General features: G+C 33.1%; 1 protein-coding gene and 1 long non-coding RNA gene across 2 annotated transcripts in view; one reads left to right on the forward strand and one right to left on the reverse strand.

Annotated features, from left to right (window-relative positions):
• The window catches only part of bmp4 (bone morphogenetic protein 4), a 37,548-nt gene extending 35,354 nt beyond the window's left edge, over positions 1 to 2,194 (reverse strand). The window contains exon 1 of the mRNA XM_055172582.2: positions 2,050 to 2,194. The gene's annotated coding sequence lies outside the window, so the exon portion shown is untranslated. The remainder of the gene's footprint in view (positions 1 to 2,049) is intronic.
• Positions 1,687 to 3,518, forward strand: LOC129417754 (uncharacterized). Its single transcript, XR_008635849.2, has 2 exons — positions 1,687 to 1,817; positions 3,150 to 3,518. It is a non-coding gene; the product is annotated as an uncharacterized lncRNA (long non-coding RNA).
• Positions 3,519 to 6,476: the final 2,958 nt, after the last annotated feature.

Here is a 6,476-nt window from a genome sequence, read left to right on the forward strand (position 1 = left end):
GGGGATAGAAACTATCATCACAGACATTTACAATAGAGAAATCCAGTAAAACAACTAACTTTATACTTGGTTAATGTTTAACCGCGTCACCTTTCTTTAAATGACCTCAACAAACAAGAACATAAATGTCAAAGATATTTCATATTAACAAGATGCATGTCCCAGCTTCCAATAAAAAAGCCAATCGTCAACTTTTAAAAAATGACATCATCTGGGGGAGGGGCTCTGTACCTTCTGATTGACGACTATAAGCAGGCTTACATGGCAATGATCGTACTTGTAATCATGTGTACTTTTAACAATTATTTTATTAATTAATTGTTTTTTTTGCAATTATTAAAACATTTCAAATGATTGATAATAAATCTAGTAAACGTACAACAAATGCAATAATAAGCCTGTCAATGATCACATTTATTACACTACCAATTTAGTTAAACTAAGGTCAAAGAGTATGGAGTGTTGTGCTAAGTACTAAATAATGATCCTCAAACAGACATTATGTTAAATTTAGCTCAGAGAAAAAAACATTTGTGAAACAACATGACTAAAATAGGCACATTAGACAAAAGTGGTGGATGTTTAACAATAAATAGTTTTCTAAACAGGACTGAATGGTTGTTAGTAAAAGTACATTCATGTAATCGCTTGTAAAACCATTAAGTGTTATTAAATAACAGCTCAACAGTAGCCAGAGGCACGTACCGGCTAATGCAACACACCTCGACCTATTCATACTCTTCATTTCAACAAGAAAATGTACTCTAACTAATAGTGTCACCACATCTAATGTTTTATATACTTTAACCACAATAAGTCATGAAGCAATTAAACCATTCAAATTAAAATACAGATGCATTTAATCCAGAAATACATCCACAGATCACTATTTTCGCTTTACAACAGGTAAATATAGTTTAAATATCAGCAAAATTATCAGAAATAATCAAAACGTACGTACATGCTACAGATACAAGATTGTGAAAACATGATTGTTATAAATATCATTAGATTCATCTCTTGATCTGTCTTATGCATTACTGTGAATTTAACACAATTGATAACACAAGTTAAGTATTATCTTTCATATATTCTATAACCCTAACCTTCTAATCGAATTTCTCAGATGGTTAACTGGAATTAAGAAAAATAATAAATAATAAATAAAATAATAAATAAATTAATTCTGAGATTAAAAATATCATAGAAATGTACTGTTAATATCAATATGATAATTTAAAGCACACTTTAAACAAGTCTGACTTCACATTTAAGTTAAGAAAGAGGTGAGTTCGGGTTAGTGCGTGTCTATATTTTGAAGGCTTTTACTCCCATCTAGTGGAAACACAACAGACCTGCAACCCTACATCTCCTTTATTTAGGAAAATTAAGTCACAATAATACAACATCAATACAGGTGAGGTTTATCTGTGACGTGTATAGCGCTTTTTACAATGTTCAGGGAATGCTAAGGTCAGAAAAATCAGAAAAAACTAATTGAGTTGGACTTTTGATGTGCGATGGTGGTCGGTTGCATAACTCAATGCCTAGATGTTCTCCGTTTAATTATAAAGGAATTATATGGTAATTAATATTAAAACATAAGTAAAGTTTTGCGAATTATGCTAAATCTCCCTGAGACGCACCTGGTTCTATTGGTCACTCCCAATTAGAGTGACAGTTTGGCCACACCCAACGGCGTTCCCGCCTCGAGAAAGGTTGGAGTTTCATGATGGAGAGCGACATGTTTTCGTTGTTATACATTTTTTTGGTGGGAACGGTAGTGCAAATTGGCGCCGATGTTTGTGTTTCTGCCGGTGGGTGCACATCCTACATCAACACCAAAGATAATACACGTGTCTTTAATATGTAACGTGACATGTCAGTAGCAATTGAAAACAAGCTGTGTCAAAATAATCAAACTGTGAATATTATCACTTAACAAATCCAAACACTACTGTGTATGCTGCTGCAGATGTACAATACTGGAACTATATTATACTAAGATTTGATTTGGCACGGCGGGCGTAAATTGACAAACAGTCCTACCTGCTCTTGAGCTGCTGACTGATGAAGGATATTTCTCTTTTATGTTTCACATAATTTGCTTATATGTCGTTGGTGACCAGCAGATTTTCTAATGCTAAAATAAATCCAAAGAAAAATGTACAACTGCAGGCTACCACAAACTCACAGGTGGAGATCCGCTTCGATAACTTGAAGATTTGTCAAATACTGCGTAAACCGATCAGTACATGACACGAAATATCGCGATAGCGATCCAAGACCGTTTGGAGCGATCTGTTCTTGCCTCGATCTCGCGGAAGTTTGATGTCATATATAGCTGCACTGCGCACACCAAATCATACCCGTGTATCTCGTGCATTTTCGTGGCTGTGTAACAATTTCCGAGCATCATAAGATTGATTAATTAAATGTTGTTTTTTTTACACTCTTTGATACATTTAATAACTAGTCAATGAGCAACGACCTTACTGCTCATGCGTAGACTGAATGACGCGCATCGACCACACAAACTCCATCTGAGGAGTATTCCCATACAGATTTTTTTTTAAATATATATATTTAAAAATATTTCAATATATATATTTGAAATATATTTTAAAAATAAATTTTAAAGCATTAAAAACATATATCTAAACCACTATATACTTTGTTTTTGTTACGAACCTGTAAACATATATTTTTTAAAATATTAAAATTAAATATATTTTCAACTTCAAAAATATACTTTATAAATTAGCTTGCATTTAGCATATATTTAAAATATATTTTGACAAAGATTACTTTTTTTGCCATATGGATGTAAAATAAGAAATGTATTTACCTGTCCTTGAAATACATTTTGAAATGTTGATATATTATATAAGGTTAAATCTAAATATATTTCCAAATTAAAAAATATATTCAATTGAGCATTATTTTCTACTAAATGTATTTATCATATATTTAAAAGAGAATTTTGTTGCAAACATTTCTAGACATTTTATATGTTGGTTTCAGATTCCACAGCAGATTGTAGCAGATTCTGTGAAAATTGTAGCAATATTAAAATAAAGAAGTTGTATTGCATTGTAAATGCTTAAACATATGTCATTATCAGCTGTGTTTATGTTTGTCTGTGTGAGGAGGCAGAATGAGAGCATCAGGCCTTCAGAGGAGGAAGATGCTGGAAGAGAAAACCATGAAAATGAAGGTTGACCTGAGGAGCATTCTGACGAGGATAAGACAGATCAGGGACATTCATGACAACAGCCTGAAACACTACTAAATAGTCTGGACGGATGCTCAGCTGTTTCTGGAGGTGAATTAATAAATCCCTGGAAAAATTGTAAAAAAAAAGCTCTTTCATTTGTTAAGTCACTTTGGATAAAGGTAACTGCTAAATCAATAAATATATACTTTGTGGAATTGAAAGATATTATTGTAAAGAGGGTTTCCAAATGAATGTCAGTGTGAAAAATCAGCAGTGGGCATTAAAATGTAATTCAGGTGCAGTTGGCTCGTGTACAGTGAGTGATTTATTGCACGGCATTCCTTCCGTTCTCACATGAACAGAAAACAGATAGTAGTGCACAAAAGATGAATTGAAGTTAGCAAATATTAGATACATATGCAGAAGACTGGAAGAAAAGCAATGCCAACTGTGTAAGCAGAAATCATAGAAGCACTGGGGACTTAATTATAGCACTTAAACATATAAAAGTCAGATTTTCTTGATATGTACCCTTTAAAAGATAAAGAAACTAATGCTTTTCTAGGGAGGATTCTGGATGTAACCTCCAAAAATCTCTTTCATAAACAAAACCTCACTTTAAAATAATGTAGGCCGGCTTTCTCTTCTTGACAACCAATAAACATTCAACATGGAGTTCAAAATATTTCTCAATGATGTCTCATGCATGAGCGTGAATATACAAAAATGTATTGCAGACACAGAGTAATATATATTTTGTGTATTAAAGTGACTTTTATGCCCATGTCCTGAAAAGTGACAAAACATTTTGATCGCACCCTGGTGACTTGCATTGAAATGAATTCAGACGTGAACCAAACTACAACATTGCAATTTTCCCCAAAGATGTTTTCTGTCATTTTAGTTAGTTCTTATACATCCACTTTACAGTAATTATTGTACAAAATCATTGGATCAGATCCAAATGACATCATCGGTGCAAGATGGGACATTTTAGCTTTGTTTTGTTTTTTACAAGAAGTGGATCTTTTTTTACAGTCGTTGGTTACGCCAGATTATTTCACTTTGCCTTCACCTGATTGGCCCAGTTTTGGTTTGCGTTCTCTTAACTTGAAAGAAACCAGAGAAGTCGTGTTAAGTCAGGATGACCACAGCTAAAAAGCACAGCTGAGTTTTTTGCCCAGTTTTGTGTTTGTTTAGGTATTTTTGGTTTGTTTCTTTTGATAGCGTTTAGTGTGTGTGTGCGCGTGTGTGTGTGTGTGTGTGTGTGTGTGTGTGTGTGTGTGTGTGTGTGTGACTGGCTATCTGTTGTTTCCCACTTATTCACAAATTTGCTTTAGTCTTGATGTAGAAAAATGAGTCCGGCATTGCCAAAAGACCAGCTGATCAGTTGGGTGTGAAGTCAGTCCAGATATAAATGAGTCTGATATATAACACCACAGTCAGATGGTACGCCCATAGAGGCATTAAAGCACAAAGAGATTAAGATAATAAGCCAAGAAAGGCCTTTCGAATGAAGACGTATAAGATTGCAGCCCGCTATCAAGTTGGCTCGGGTTCAGCCTAGATGACATCGCTGAAGCTGTCAATATGTAGACTTAGTTTAAAAACTCATTTATATTGAAATACAAAAAATAGTTGCCACAAACATTGATATTAAGTTACAATTTTTTTTAACTTTTTGTTGACTTCACATTACATTATATTAAATGCAGAAGTCAAACAAAATATAGGGTGTACATTCTGAAACATTATTCCTTATGGCAAAGTGAAAATAATCATAATACAAGGTTAATATAAAAGAAAAGAACAAAAGAATGTGTTTATAGGTATTAAACATATATAAAGAAATGTTTGATGACAACTTGTGAGGTGAGTTTTTTAAAACATTACAATAGACTCCTACCTTAAACCTAACAGCCATGACTATATATTCATCAGGTGCCAATAGTATTAACTCAATGTGGATGACATATGCGACATGGATTGGCACCATTTAATAATTTAGGGTGTTTCGCTGGTTCCAGGCAACTTTAGACTTAAACGTATACTTTACAAATAGCATGTGTTATTAATGAGATGATTAGTTTAGTTTTAGTTTTCAAAGGGGCTGTATTATACTGTCTGTAAAGCAGAATACAGGTGTTGTGTTTCATACATTTGATCATTTCCAGCATATAAGCAAAAATATCAAATGTGAAATTAAATGTTTTTTATGCAGTAGAGATTTACCTCATATATATTTAGACTTTAGTAAAAAATGACACTTTAGATTTATTACATTTAACTTTTCTGTATATATGTATATTTTAAATAATTGCATTAAATTCAATATTTTTAGATGCATTTTGTGAACAAACCAATAAGTGTCACATTTCAACACATTTGCATTGTAGATTGGCACTGGACACTGCTGGGTTACCAGAGCTTTGTGTCGTCAGGTAGTCTGCGAGTTACTGGTGAAACAAGATGCTATCAATTATTAAAGACAGGTCCAGTTTGATTTCTGAGCAAAATCTATCAACGCAGACCACATTTACTCGTACATGTAATTTGTGCTAACAGAGTATCATATGATACAAAAATATACAGCCACAGACATATTTGTATTTGTTTAAGGAAAGTGATCATATTTGTTTTATTTAGTCAACTACTGACAACATTTCTGCCAAACTCCTAATAGAAATTATATTTTTATTTGCATTTATTGGCTGAAAATTGAAATGGGGAAAACATGGTCAAAATTCAAAAGGATCTTCAATACTGCAGAGAAAACGAGTTCAAACTCATTCCTAAACAAAATAAAGAAATAACAAAAAAAATAAAGAAAAAACGGATTATTAGTCAAATTTCTTTTTGTCACACTCTAAACTTTCTGGGTAAATTTTAACCCATGCTGGGTAAATATTGGACAGAACACATGCTGGGTTAAAAATGACCCAATGTTGGGTTGTTTTTATGCAATTATGGGTTATTATAATAACCCAGCAGTTCGGTGAAAACAACCAACATTGGGTCAATTTTAGCCCAGTAGTGTGTTCTGGACTGAAAGGGTCACATTACATCTAGAAATGACAATTAAAGTCAAAACTGGATGTGAACACCAGATATAACACTTATAAGATTGAATATGGGATGTGAGTATTTTATAAGTGGTACTCCTACAATCATGATGATCTTCAAACCATGCAGTTTGGTGAGGAGAGATGTGCTGTTACTTTCTAAGAGACTGGAATTATGATTTTCATCTAGTGAAGAC

Source organism: Misgurnus anguillicaudatus, chromosome 7 (genome assembly GCF_027580225.2).
Source record: "Misgurnus anguillicaudatus chromosome 7, ASM2758022v2, whole genome shotgun sequence".
Taxonomy (NCBI): domain Eukaryota; kingdom Metazoa; phylum Chordata; class Actinopteri; order Cypriniformes; family Cobitidae; genus Misgurnus; species Misgurnus anguillicaudatus.